General features: G+C 44.5%; 1 long non-coding RNA gene across 1 annotated transcript in view; it reads right to left on the bottom strand.

Annotated features, from left to right (window-relative positions):
• Positions 1-7,592: 7,592 nt before the first annotated feature.
• The window catches only part of LOC127668141 (uncharacterized), a 62,624-nt gene continuing 55,411 nt past the window's right edge, over positions 7,593-14,805 (bottom strand). The window contains exon 3 of the long non-coding RNA XR_007974012.1: positions 7,593-7,802. This is a non-coding gene — a long non-coding RNA (uncharacterized LOC127668141). The remainder of the gene's footprint in view (positions 7,803-14,805) is intronic.

Genomic DNA, 14,805 nt, shown 5'->3' with positions numbered 1-14,805 from the left:
TTTCAGCCTGGAGGACTTTGTAGTTTTTAGTAGTTGTCTAGCAACCATGGAAGAGGGGTACACAGGTAAATGGAGACAAGAGGAAATGAAAATAAAACCAATCTTGTGAACTCCCTCAGCCACACACATCTAGCACCTTAAAATCAGGCACAAGGGGACTAGAAAGCTGGCTCAGGAGTTAAGAGCACTGACTGCTCTTCCAGGGGTCCTGAGTTCAATTCCCAGCAACCACATAGTGGCTCACAACCATCCGTAAAGAGATCTGACGCCCTCTTCTGGTATCTGAAGACAGCTACAGTGTACATAAAATAAATAAGTGAATCTTAAAAAAATAAAATAAAATCAGGCACAAAGCAGAGTCTGTTTCACTTCCTGGTGCTTAGGTTAGGTAGTCTACTATTTACAACCTGCACAATCCCAGCACATCCTGTTGATGATTGTCCTCCCCAAGCTGGGATCTTTAATAATTTCTAAAAATCAGTTTATTCCAAGGAAGAGGACAAATCAAATTTGAGGGTAATTTGTTGGTAGAACCTACAAATCGTTCCCACAATTCTGAGGTGGCAAACACCAGAGCATTTGCAAGCTCGCCACACTAAAACACTCAGAGCTTCGAAACCGTCCGCCCAGGCCTCCATTCCACCCCGCCTGCCGTCTGCACTGCATTCTGAGAAAGAGGAGGAGACACTCATTTTCATGCATAACCTCGGCGTCATCGATGACAATGTCCAGACGCCTTGCCAATCACTGTGAGGCCTGGTCAAGAAACTGAGTTTCCAGATGAATATGAAATGCGACCTCTGGCTTTGGTAGCTCCATGATCTGCTCGGGGCACCAATGCTAACCCTGCAGTTAGCATCCTGGCCATCGAATGCCGAGCTGAAGAAGGTGGGTGTAGAAAGCTCCGAGCTTTTACAAGCAGCTAACATTTGTCCAGTCTGAAAGCTCTGCTGGGCTCAGCAAACATAGTAGCTTGGTGTTGGGGGTACCAGTAGCTTCCCCTAGTCCCAGACTGAACAGAGAAAACAACAAAGGCCCCAGAAGCTTGCTTCTCACTGGGGAAGGACAGAGTCACTATAGAACTAAAAACCTTCAGCACAGTTTCTGAGGGGGTGGAAGGTGTGTTTGTGTGTTGCACAGAGGGGTATTTTCCTATATAAAGTCACCCCATGAAGACCATGGTAGTTGTAGTTTTATCCCATGCCCAGGTTTTATTCCGATATCCAGAATGGTAACGTAGAATTAAGGAAGCAGAAGAAATGGGCAACGATATTCTGAACAAAGAAATGAGATAAATCACCAGAGATTGACCTCAATGAAATGGAATTGTGCGACTCATCTGAAAGAGAATTAAAAAACTCTTAAAAAAAGAAATGTTCTAATCGGAGTAAGGTAAACATGTATGAGCAACGTGAGAATTCAAGAAAGTGAGAGAAAAAATTAAAACGTACAAAAGAAATAGAAGAACACCACAGCTGAACCAAAAATTGACAAGTCTGCAAAACAAACTGGATTATCCAGGAACCAAAACCACACTGGGCCATCGAGGAGACATGACCAATGAGTCAAAAGCACCTTATGCCCAACCCGGGAGCTGAATGTGGCTGTCAATGGAGTCATCAGAAGACAAAAGGGAGGAATGGTACACTTGAAATGCCAAGACAAAATACAAAACCACAAACCAAGCAAAAATATTATACCTTCGCTGGTCACCCTAGTGCATGCCTCTAAATCCAGGATTCAGGGAGTTGAGACAGAAGATGATAAGTCCAGCCTGGGCTATATAAATATTTATTTACAGCAAACAAACAAATAAATATATAATACATACATACATATATAGACATACATACCTATTCCTGAAAATATAACATTCAAAAATACAGTAGAAAGTATCTAGGAAGTTAATGAAGTGGGAAGTTCGAGTCTCTTATCTATAGAACAATGAATGACAAAGGCAGAATCTATGGGGCCTGACTTTTAGGTAAAGGACCAGATGATAAACATGACTAATTTCAGTCCATTTCTGCTCTCAGCCTAGCAAGAGCTATCTATGCCTGTTCTGTGCAGCTCCAGACAGTCATACAAATTAACCTGCAGGAACCATTATAGAGACTGTGACAGGTTAAAAGGGGCCCACATACTGTACATGACTTTCCCCTACCTGGTAGGGTAACTACAGTTTCTGTGTAAGAAGCTACATGGAGTGTGTGTGCATGTGTGCTCCTGTGTGTGTGTGTGTGTGTGTGTGTGTGTGTGCATGTGTCCTCACGTGCTTGCATGCACATGTGCTCATACACACATATATACGTCTGTCTTTCACAATAAATTGGGAATCTGTAATTTCTAGTTTGAACACCTCTGATGGCTGCCTGGTAAGTTATATGTTCTCTCTCTCTCTCTCTCTCTCTCTCTCTCTCTCTCTCTCTCTCTCTAGAGTTATTTGTTTATTTTATGTATATGAGTACACTGGCTGCTCTTCCAGAGGTCCTGAGTTCAATTCTCAGCAACTGCATGGTGGCCCACAACCGTCTGTGATGAAATCGGCGCCCTTTTCTGGTGTGCAGAAGCACTCTGGTGCAAGCACTCTGGTGACAGAGTGCTCATATAAAATAAATGAATCTAAAAATTTTAAAAAATAATTAAGTAGTTTTTAAGTCACTTTCTGTGACTCCTTAACAAAAGGAACCTCCCTTACTAATGAAGTAAAAAGATTACTCTATGTGCAGGGGGAGAGGGGGGAGGGGTGTTACAGTGTCCCAGTCTGGATATTGGCTCTTATTTATCAATTTATCACCTCATTGATCCTCATCAGCACTTTGAAAGTTGACATTAAGGGGAACCAAGACAGGATAATAGGAGTGGCTTTTGGTTTTGTTTTGTTTGGGTTTTTGTTGTTTGTTGCTGTTGGGTTGGTTTGGAGGGTTCTGGGGGTTGTTTTTTTATTTCATTTGGTTGGTTTTGGTTTGGTTTGTTGTTCTGGAAAATTCTTTAAGTGCACATGGCTGAATGCAAGTTCACAGAGATCCACCTGCCTCTGCCTGGGGGGGGGGGGGGAATTAAAGTTGTAGGCTACCAGCCCCTTGGAGCAGTTTATTGATAGTTATCTGGGGATTGGCCCAGCCTGCCTGCAAAGGCCTGTGACCTTCTGACTGGGAACACTTCTCTTTATTGACTCAAATTTCTCAAGGGCTGCATTCAGTGCGTCTTCTTCCATACCCTAAAGAACCCACACAGTAAAGAGAAATGATTCTATTGCCTTTCTGTTAGAATTCTAAATATGAAGAAAAATCAACTTTGTAAGAAAGCTACATCCATTCTTTTTTTAAAGGAAAACACCACACACCTTGAAGTCCCACATTCACGCTCTGTTGAGCTGCTCTGTCATGTGATAGAACTTAACTATAGAAGAAAACAGCACTCAAAACCGCACTACAGGGAGCTGGAGAGACGGCTCAGGCGTTGAGAGCACTGACTGCTCTTCCAGAGGTCCTGAGTTCAATTCCCAACAACCACCTGGTGGCTCACAACCATCTGTAATGGAATGCAATGCCCTCTTCTGGTGTGTCTAAAGACAGCTACAGTATACTCATATACATGAAATAAATAAATAAATCTTTAAAAATAAAGCCTTCATGTTTGTAGGGCAATCCTATTTATAGTAGCCCTACAGAGGTAAGAAAAAAAAGACTCTGCTGTAGATCCTGCCGGCCGCAGCCAGCACCTTTTGAAAACTATCATTTTCTTCGGAATCCTTCCTAAATTGGCATGGGGGTGGGATTTTGAGTAAGCAGTTTCCCACCATTTATCCTTTAATTTCCCTCTTTTGGGGTATCAATTAACTCCACTTAACCACAGCTATGATCTAGCTAGCTTGCAATCATCTATCACAATCTATTCGATTTTATAATTTAAAGTGTTCAGGCAATAAGTAATATCTCTAAATTCAGAACACATATAAAAGTCTTGTTAATTTTTTTATTCTCTCTATATGCTGATATTTATCCTAGTTATACTAAATGATCTCTTAGATGTTCTTTGATTTGATCTTTTTGCACTGCAGCAAAATCTCCAGTGTGAAGAAGTAAATTGTCCAAAATTATGTTTAAATAGAATTTTAGCTGGGCTTGGTGACCCACATACCATTGATCCCAGCACTCTGGAGGCAAAAGCAGGAAGATCTCTATGAGTTTGAGACCAACCTGATCTCATAGTGAGATCTTGTCCCAAATAAACAAAAAAAGACACCTACTTTTAAAAAGTGATTATCTATGGACCCAAACACAGGGCTAGAAATTGGAATCCCAGATGTCTGGTTTTAAAACTATCCTTTTGAGGGTGGACAGATGGCGTGGTGGTTAAGAGCACTTGTGGTTTTTGAAGAATGTAAGAAGAAATAAATATGAGTCTTTTTATAAGATTCTATAAAACTTTATTATAAGGCATGTAGAACTTTTTGTCTCTCACCTTGAAAACTTTTATGCAAATGTTTTAATCTACCCTTGACCTGGTGAAACCTTTTTTTACACAAAGGCCCTGTTTCACTCTCGGATTAGAGTAGCTAACCCTTTCTCCCTTCGTTTCCTTTGCACTGATTCTTTTAAAACTAGCCAGTCCTCAAAGACCTGTGAGGTCCAACCCTGGAAAAGACACAGGCACCACTCAAGTTGGATCAAACCAGGTGTATTTCCTGTGTATTCACTCTTGGGAGTGTAAAGGCTACCGTTAACCTGTAAGCCCCACTTGCCCAAGGACAGAAAATGTCCTGGAATGCTGGGGGGTGTTGTTCAGGGAAGATGACAAGTCACGTGTTTTCACTTCAGTAAATAAGGTTGGTTGTCCCAGCTGCTCAGGATGTGCTTGCTCAGATGTACGCAAGAGGTCATCGTCAGGAAGTCCATCAGGGTGTTGCCCACCCTTTGCCCTCACCGGATGAAGGTGGGAAGTATCAGACCCTTCAGAGGTTTGCCTTTAGGAGCACGTGGGCCACCTAATCACTGCCACTGTCTGCAAAGTCTAGGTGCGGACCTGACCAGTGTCCATCTTCCTGGCCAGTATTTAATAAAGATTGTTTTAATTGGGCAATTGTGGATTTGATCTTTCTCCTCAAAATTTTTAGGTTTTACAGGAGTTCTGTCTTCTTGACCAAGAGTAAAGTTTTGCCTCTTCCAGACATTTCCATTGGAGTGGCAATGACATTTCCTTGCCACCCTGAACTTATTTCTAGTGAGAATACCAGGGATCAGTTCCCATCACCTAGATGGCAGCCTACAACTATCTGTAACTCCAGTTGCAAAGGCTCCAATACCCTGTTCTCAGCTACTCAGACATTCTTGAAGGTACAACACCTATACACATAAAATATTTTTTTAGTTTAAAATAAAAATTAGTGAAAAGAAAGCCAAACAAATAAACAAACAAAAAGCCCTCCCAACTCCCCCCAAAAGATGTCTTCCCTCTATTTAAATAAATATCCAAGAAAGAAGAATTTGGATTCTTATTAGATATTTCCTGTGTGATTAAATTTTTCCTCAAACACTACTTCAGATGTCTACATTAGCACTAAGCTCAGGGTCACAATGGCTGAGACAGACATTTTAAAATGAAGTTAAGGGGAAACTACTCACCATCGCTGGCCAACCAGAAGAGCCAGCACACCAGCACCGGAAGCAGAAGCATGCTTGGATTTTTATTCTAATGTAAGTAGTGCCTGCGCTTTTTCCCTGTTGGTTGGAATCTATCAGGCTTTGGTGATTGGCTAAGATTTTAATCTTTTAAGACTGTGTGCACAGGGGATAGGAAAGGGTTTATTGCTCCTGGGGGAAAGGGATCACAGCTCTGCACCAACCGCCTGGAACACGGCAGGCACAAAAGCTTTGCTGGGTGGGGAAGAAGGATAACACATTTACAGAAATGTTTTCCCAGTGTAGGGTAGAATAAAAAAAATTTAAAAAAAAATTTAAAAACTTGTTAAAACACTAATCTTAAACACAAATTTTAAAATATTCTCTAGAAATGACTCAGATATAATGTTTCCTATACCTAGAAAGCAACAAATTGTGGCAAAAGTCATGAGCGTTTACCCACCTCACCCTCCTTACACATGAATTGTCTCTGCACTTGATGAAGGTCCGAAGAACACATTTGTCACACTGCCTGATCCTGTTCCCACTGCAGGAAGTCCCGACTCCCACTGCAGGTGACCCTTCCCCCATATTCCACAGGTGGTGGACAGACAGGCTCAGAAAGCCTTCGCAGTAAGAACCAGTGTGCCTGGACCCCGGGTTTCAAGTGCTCTGTAATGTAGATTTGAGAGTAGGTGTCCACCCCCGCCCCGCAAAAAAGATAGTGCTCTCTGAATGAAAAAAAAACACATTGGAAAGGACAGGACGTGATGGTCCTAGGTATGGTGGAGAAAAAAATCTTATAGATATATGGGAAGGCATAGCCAGGAGCAGAGAGGCATCTGGGAGAGTCCAGAGAGTTCATGACCCTGAGCCATGTAAGGAGTGGGGGAGGGGCAAGGGAGAGAAGGGAACCAAGCACAGCAGACAGGAAGCCAAAGGTGCAGAAGGAGCAAAAGAGGCTAAATTACCAACGCGTCTGAATTACACAGGGAGGAGCTTCTGCAGGAAAGGCAGCCCAACCCCTGGGGACAGGGGACAGAGTTCAGGGGACAGGGAGGGATATGCCGGCCATACCCTGTAAGGAGTAGAGACTGAAGGATGCTGGGAGAACCTGGCAGCCAAATCCACTTTGATTATCTTAAATGGGCACCTCAGCTGCTTGTCTGAGTTTGAAAGTTCACACTGTCCACTAAGGGAAACTTCCAGGGCTGAAGTCTTTCTCGATATTGGCTATATTCACTTAGATTTAGATTAATTGATGGTACAAAGAAGTCTCTCAACAGATGTGATTGAGTCTCCTTCTGAAAGCCCTTGATAGTGGTGGAAAGGACGTTTGCACTCTGTCTTCAGAGCAAGGTAGTGCAAGGATGCCAAAAATTCAGCAGATGCCTCTCAGGTGACAATCCTGTTGTCCTGGGAGCTGGGACTTGGGGTTGTGGAATTTTCCACCCATTTTCCTTTCAATTTTCATAGTTTCTGGCTTCGAGCATCAGTAGGAATCACGAGGTCTTTAAAACTTGCCTCAGACATATACATTATTTATCTGTTCTGTTTCGTCTTAAGGGAATAAAGAAGTACTCGTATTTTCTGATGAAATATTTAAGGTGCTCCCACCCCTACCCTCACCCCCACCCCCACCCCCAGGACTGGGCAGAAAAGTCCATCAGTGGTCGGTGTAAATTCAAGAAAATGTTATGTGTGAATGTGTGTACGTGTGAATGGGGCTTTATCAGAATGGAGATCTGTGTAGTTTGCCTCCTATCACGTCCCATAGTACTTGTGTATAAATATGTAACAAATTCAATGTTTTCATTAGTTTGTGAGAAGCCTTGTGTACCATAATAATGCCAAGAACACCCTGTGCTTTCTCTAGCACGTATTGACTCAAAAGACACTTTGTTGACATTCGTGGTACATCCTTGACCGAAAAAAAATACATATCACAGAATTTAATTTTTTTCCTGATTGTAAATAGAGTGGAGTACAAAATTAAGTGGTTATTGTACATGAAATAATTATATTTGTCTCTGGGTTGTTATTGACTGAAGGCAGAGCAGGTGAAGGTCATCTACCCTCCCCAGCAGCGGGCTCCTCTGTCAATAACGGAAGGAGGTTCGCAGAGCTCAGCACATCCCTTTCCTATCTGACAGAATCCAGTCGAGTCGCAGAATTCCTCTATGGAAAGAAGGAAGGAAATTTAGGTGTCAGTCAGCACTTACACAGACTCATTCTGCAAGGTAAGAGTAAAGCCCTTGCCTTCCGGTTGACAAGCCCGCCACCCTGACCACCATAGACCGTCTGTGGGAGGGGGTTTAGCACACAGCAGGGGTAGGATCATCACCCACCTCCAGCCTCCATCCCACCACTCTCTTCACCTGAAAAATTAAGTCCTTAGATAGCAACACTGAGCAAAAGGGGGGAGGTGTGAGAACAACCGTCTCAACCAGGAGATAAAAGTCACAGAAAAGGCAGGCATGGCTTTGTCAGCCAAACAGAACCCTCACATCTGACCTCCGGAGCCAACACTCTCTCATCAGCAGGGCTCATGGCTCCGGGTCAACAAACTGCAGAGAGGTCTGTCTGCAGGCAAGTGGAGACAGAGCTCGGCAAGAGTGAGGTGTGTGAGGAAGATGATGAAACGGACATACTTTCCTGATTAATTCATGAGGAGGAAACTGTGTGGACCCAAGCGGGGGGTTTTAACCCTTCTGGTTGCAATATCAAATATATGGGTATGCAGCTGTGACAGTTTCTCCCACAGCCACCCCGTTCTGCACCTGAATACTTCTTATACTAGTACATGGATTTGTCTCAAGACTTGGTAGACACACCATCCTTTTGCATACGGCAAGGCACACACACATGCAGGCATCTTTCATTACTTTTGTTTACGCGTGTCCAGGAGGTTAAACTCTGTGGTAACTCAGTTCCAAACTGTGCCACAGCCTGTCCTTGAGCTCACAGCTGGGGGTCACTTCTAGAACCTGTGGTCTTGTCACGGATGACTCTGGAAGGGAGTGTAAATTCAATTGCACGAATCGCTGCAGGAATGGACTCTTTCACCTTTGTCCAAGCTGTGACACACATACCCTTGGTGACCCCACCACCTTCCCTTTGCTTCAGACTGCCCTCTGTTCACTTCAACATGATTTGGTCTGGATGAACACATTGGACAAAAGGAAAGACTGGGGTGAGTGAGTAAGTGTGTGTGTGTGTGTGTGAGAGAGAGAGTGTGTGTGTGTGTTGGGGGGGAGTCTTTTCATACTTCCTAAGTCCTGCTTTTGGCTTTTAGGAACCTTGATCAAGCCTCTCACATACCTATCTCCCTGTGTGGTGTGAGTAGCAATCTTGCCAAGATGGCTGTAAACAATGCCATACCTACGTTCACCTTCGAGTTACACATTTTACAGCTTATCATGTATTCCTTGAAAGCACACAGCTTTGTAATCCTAAACATTTTTCTCATCTTAAAATCACCAGAAGGGTCAGGGGGGGCAGGTGTAGAAGGACATTTCTGATTTCTTTCTAGAGTTTTGTGTTGACCATAGAAACAGAGCCACTTGGCCAGAATATCCATGGGAAAATGTGTTCAGAAGAAAGAGCCCTGAGCCGGGCAGTGCACGCCTTTAATCCCAGCACTCTGGGAGGCAGAGGCAGGCAGATTTCTGAATTCAAGGTCAGCCTGGTCTACAGAGTGAGTTCTAGGACAGCCAGGGCTACACAGAGAAAAACCCTGTCTCAAAAAACCAAAAAAGAAAAAGAAAAAAGAAAAAAGAAAAAAAAAGAAAAGAAAGAAAAGAAAAAGAAAGAAGGAAGGAAAGGAAGGAAGGAGAGAGAAAGAGAGAAGAAAGAAAGGAAGAAAGAAAGAAAGAAGAAAGAAAGAAAGAAAGAAGAAAGAAAGAAAGAAAGAAACAAAGAAAGAAAAAAGAAAGAAAGAAAGAAAGAAAGAAAGAAAGGAAGGAAGGAAGGAAGGAAGGAAGGAAGAAAGAAAGAAAGAAAGAAAGAAAGAAAGAAAGAAAGAAAGAAAGAAAGAAAGAAAGAAAGAAAGAAAGAAAGAAAGAAAGAAAGAGCCCTGAGTGCGGAGGTCTGGGGTTCCCTCTGACTCGCCCATGGACGCTTCACGAGGCTTCGTCCGGGCAAATCATTCCCACTGTCCTGGCAGCCAGTTTCCTTCCTTCCTGTAAAACGCACATTTGAGGATCGCTTCCCTCTGATTCCATAATTCAAACTGCCATGCATTCGTTTGCATGAATCCATGAGTCATTAAAACCTGGCAGGTTTGGGGAGATTATTTAATAAGCAAAATGTCTCAGAAGCATTCAACAGAACTTGGATCCAATTCCCAAAACATTGCAAACTGTGTTTGGGCAAAGACTTCAAACTTAAGGGAAAAAATTGTTTCTCGCTTCTGCGGAGTGCAAGGAGGGCTACGAGCAATGCGTATGCTCACGGTCACACGCATGCGCACACTTACTTACTCTTGGGGTGCTCCGTAGAGGAGGATAGCGCCTCTTTCAAAATGGAAGGGAAGCTAAGGGGACACTACATTGGTGTGACACAGTATTTCACCTTGTTTTTATAACAGTTTGGCTGTGTCGCTCCTGCATTTGTCACTTGGTCCGTATGGTCACTTGGCAAAATAGTGTTTTATTATTGTTCCCACTTTACAAACGAATATCCTGGGACAGATAAATAACCTGCTTTTACTTGGTGCCCATGTTCTTCAAATACAGATCTTCGGTGCTCAGATGAAGCCTGACTGGATGAAGGGGTGGCCTTTGTGCTGCAGCGCTGGGCACCGTGCCACCGCCTGCGTGTCATGGAAAGCCAAATCAGTCTTTCACGTGTCGAGAACAAAACACTCTCCTGCCAACCACCAAGCCACTGTCTGTGGCCAAGGACAGAACTGAAGTGGTTCAGTACTTTTAAAGGCCCTCTCTGGAAAAAAGCAAGTTTCTACATAGAAACGAGAAGCTTATCAATAGCTGGACCCACCCCCACCTCCCTGAGGGGCCTGAGGTCTCTCATCCTGAGTGTTTTTCCTGTGACTCAGTGGCCACGTTGGGAGGGTGAGGGAGCACATGCTCACTGGAGCTTTTTTTCCACCCTAAGGTTTTAGTCATAACTTGGTTTATTGAAAAGGGAGGAGAAGAGGAATTCGTGTCCTAGAGAGAAAAAAAAAATCTTGCAAGGTACTAGATGTTTTATATCCGTAGGGATAATTGGTGACATGAGAGTTGTGGCCTTTTCCAGAGACCCAGGAGTCACAAAGCTCAGTTGGCACATGCAGGCTTCTGAAAGCCAAGTTCTGTGTAACCAACTCCTCAAGCCCTTGCCGGAAACAAAGTCCCATGGAGCGCTTTCGCTGGCAGGGCTGGCGTGTTGCAAAGGAAAGAATCCCACAGAGATTGCCACCACGGGGACTCCAGCCTGCAGTTGTCAAACCTTCACACATCTATTATCTGCGGCTTCTCGATTTTCCTCCATGCCACTTGGCAGAAACAGCCACACACGTGGCAGTCTGCGTGGCCACACCATCCCTTTGCCAGTTCTTTGAGATCAACACTGTCACTTTTTTCTCAGGTTACTGAAATAAAATCAACACAGATCTGACGATTGATTCCTTTTCTTCAGGAGTGGAAGGCATTGTGTCTGTCACATGCATCATGGCATCTAATTTTGGTTTGCCCATACCAAGAACCAGTCACAGGTAATTCATCATGTTGGCCGACAGTAAATCTAAGGAAATCACAGCCACAGTTCCCAAAAGGTCAAGTCCAGGGAGTAGTTCTTGACAGTAGAGAACCGGTCACAGTGCAGTGATTGCAAGTCTTCCAATTGCCACTGAGAATCAGTCTTGGTTTGGGGGTCGTGTTTTGTTTTTGTTTTTGTTGTGTTTTGTTTATACCTAACAAACACAGCATAGAAGACTGGGGAGGACAGTTCCCTTGAGACGCCTCTCCATTCCACCAACAGCACTTAAAACAATGGGAAGAGACTTTCCCTTTGTCTCTTCACATACTGCCAGGTCTCTTCTACCAAAAAGTTCCCCACACAATGTTCTACCAATCTGGTACCTCCTTCCCAGCATCTTTCTCACTTGCTGGTATCTATGATGACAGGACAGAAGACAGAATGATGTAAGGCCAGTGCTCAGGCTTTGAAATCAACTGAGTTCTAACCCTATCCTCTATGCACCACCAACTAAGTGACGGAATGCTCAGTGACAAGGCCCATGCTGTCACTAAACTGATGCCTACCCACACAGTAATATGAGTCCAGGCGTCACGAGGACACATTACACCAGCGTCTGGACCCAACACATAACAACCACGTAGCAACCATAACCTACTCAGGATTATTCTTTCTAATGAGTCTGCCAGCGCTTCTCAGAGATGCTTTCATGCCCAGATCACAGTCCTCCTTGTGAACCCTAGTCCCCTCGCATGCTGGCTCATTGCACCTATTGTAGATTTAATTTTGAATTTATACCATGCATTGAGATTACTTGTCTTCTCCGCTAGGTTGGTGACTCCCTCAGAGCAGAGTTTTGTGAACTTGGCACGTACGGAGATCCCAGCCCCTGCCACAATACCTGTGCCAACAGAGAGCTGGCTAGTTTATGTCAGGTTGACACAAGCTGTAGTCATCTGAGAGGAGGGATCCACACTTGAGAAGATGCCTTTACAAGACTGGCTGCCGGCAATCTTACATGTCCAGATGGACTCGTCACCTCCAGAAGGCTACCTCCTGTCCAGACAAGCAGCACTGAAAAAAATTTCCCTTTGTGTTTTTGAGAGCAGAAAGGGGAGTCTTGAGGTCTTCAAATCTCCCAGAAACCCCAGCATAGTCCTGTGTCCTCGGATTTTTTTTTTCTGTTTGGTCCTGGCCGACTGTTGTCTTCGTTGAAGCAATAAAGCGCAACCCAGCAGCCTCTGTGGTAGTGCTGACCTAACAACTGAAACCTTTGACGGCATTGCTTGAGGCAGTTTTTTTGAAGAAACCCATCACCATCTGGAAAACTTCTAACAAAACCGTGTTGGCCTTTAAGAGTAAGAAGCAGCTAAGGAAAGGTTTGAAAAACACCAGTAGCAACCTGTGCCTTGCAAAGTCAGACTTGTGTGCAAGATTGTAACCATCTGAAGATCAGACAGCTAGACTGACAGGAACCAGAAAGAAACATCAAGAGCCAGTTACTAAAGCGGCGGTCAGAGAGGGTCTTTTTCATTCTCTGGTTTGATTTCTGCTCTTGTCATTACAGTATTGTTAGCATGATAAAAGATTGTCAGCCGAGCACGTAAACTACGCTTAAGTTATTGTGGGAGATCATAATATGCTTACAGTACAGACATTAAAATTATAGTTCACCTTAAAACTGAATGTTTCAAAAGAGTTTTTCTTCCTTGCTCTTCAAAAACTATTACTTATTCTACAAAATAAAACAGGAAACAACTACCTTTAGGGTTTTTTTATTTTTTTAAATCAGCTAACGTGAATTTCATTCATCTCTCTTGGAATCTCAGACAACAGCTTCAAAACTACTTCCTTCAGTGAGAAAGGCTGAACCAAAGTAGTTTTTATTAAGTTTTCTTTTTTATTATCCAGTAGATCAGAGAACTTCCCTAGGGATTGGGGGAGGACTACCACAAATTCGAGAAACCCTTATCGGGAGTAGCCCGGAAATATTTTATCTTATATTTGCCTATCTTCTATAGCACTGAACGACAGCATGGGTGGGTGGCTGGAGAAAACCAGCCATGAATCACTAAATTGCAGGTCTGCAGACTGAACTCAGAAAAAAACTGCACTGTTCCTGTTTCCTGGCTGTTTATTCAGGACCTGCCCCCACGGCCTATTGACAGTAATCAGCTCGGAATAGGGGGTAGGTCTGATCCTGGGAGGGCATTCTCTTCATTCCAGATATCTGCCTTTTAAATTAAATGGTTCCTACCCGTAAGAACAAACTGTTAGGTGGGAAGATGTATGATTTCAGCACTCCAGTGGCAGAGGCAGGCAGATCTCTGTGAATTAGAGGCCAGCCTGCTCTTCTTAGAGATTCTGAAACAGCCAGGATTTCACAGTAAGACCCGGTCTCAAAACAAACAAGCAAAGAAAGCCAAACCTGAAAGTCAGGGCTTTAAGGTGGCGGCAGGACGGTAATGAGAAGCCGTCCCTGTGGGATCCGACAAAGAAAGTCATGATGGGAAGCCACTAAGGGAGAAGTGAGGAAGACAGTTACAGAAAGCAGGACTAAGACCTGCTGTGACTGAAGACCAGCCAGCACCTCCAGTCTCATTAAGCTACTCCCACTGAGCTGGGCCCCCCAGAGAAGGGCTAGGGGGACCCAGCCCCCCTTCTAGGACTCTGAGCACACGTGGTCATAAGACCCAGCAGGAGGAACAGTGCCTGCTACTAGAAACCCATCCTGGACAGAGACTTCAGTGTGTCTGGACTGGACAGAAGGCCGTAGCACAGGAAGCTGTGGGCACAGAATCACAAAGGGGTGTGGGAGTCTGCAGTTAAGAGACGTGCAGTGCCCACCGTTCCCTCGCCTTGACCACCGCCCAGAGGAGCAAGAGATCGGCAGCACGGGAGGGAGGGCACAGCAGAAGGTGGAACCTGCGGTACCACCTTGATGACAACAGACCCCCCCCCAGTGGCACACATGGTGGAGACTGCAGAACTGTGTTAGGTGCCTGCAGCTGGGAGAGTCTCAATGGCTTGTAAGGCATTATACCTCCACGGTGCCTACACATCCAAAGAAACGGGGAACAAGCTGTGGAGACTAGGGGTTGAGATCCTAGGGTGTGTGTCTGTGTGTCTGTGTCTGTGTGTATGCACATGTGCATGTGCGTGCGTGTGCGTGTGCGTGTGCGTGTGTGTGTGTGTGTGTGTGTGTGAGAGAGAGAGAGAGAGAGAGAGAGAGAGAGAGAGAGAGAGAGAGAGTATCCTGAGGCACTGAGGAAAGAAATCAGACAGCGGGGAGTCTGGCAGAGAGGGGCTATCTGGGACTGCTTTCTTTTGCTATCGTAAACACCACAGCCAAACGCGACATGGGCAGGGGAGGGTTGTGTGGTTTACACATCCAGTCACAGACCACCGTTGATGGAAGTCAGGGCAGGAACTCAGGCAGGAGTAGAAGCAGGAGTCATGGTGGAAAGGAAGCTGCTTGCTGCCT

This window comes from Apodemus sylvaticus, chromosome 17, assembly GCF_947179515.1.
Source record: "Apodemus sylvaticus chromosome 17, mApoSyl1.1, whole genome shotgun sequence".
NCBI classification, from domain to species: Eukaryota; Metazoa; Chordata; class Mammalia; order Rodentia; family Muridae; genus Apodemus; species Apodemus sylvaticus.
Note: the sequence above shows the minus strand (reverse complement) of the source record. Positions and strands in the feature narration are given on the sequence as shown.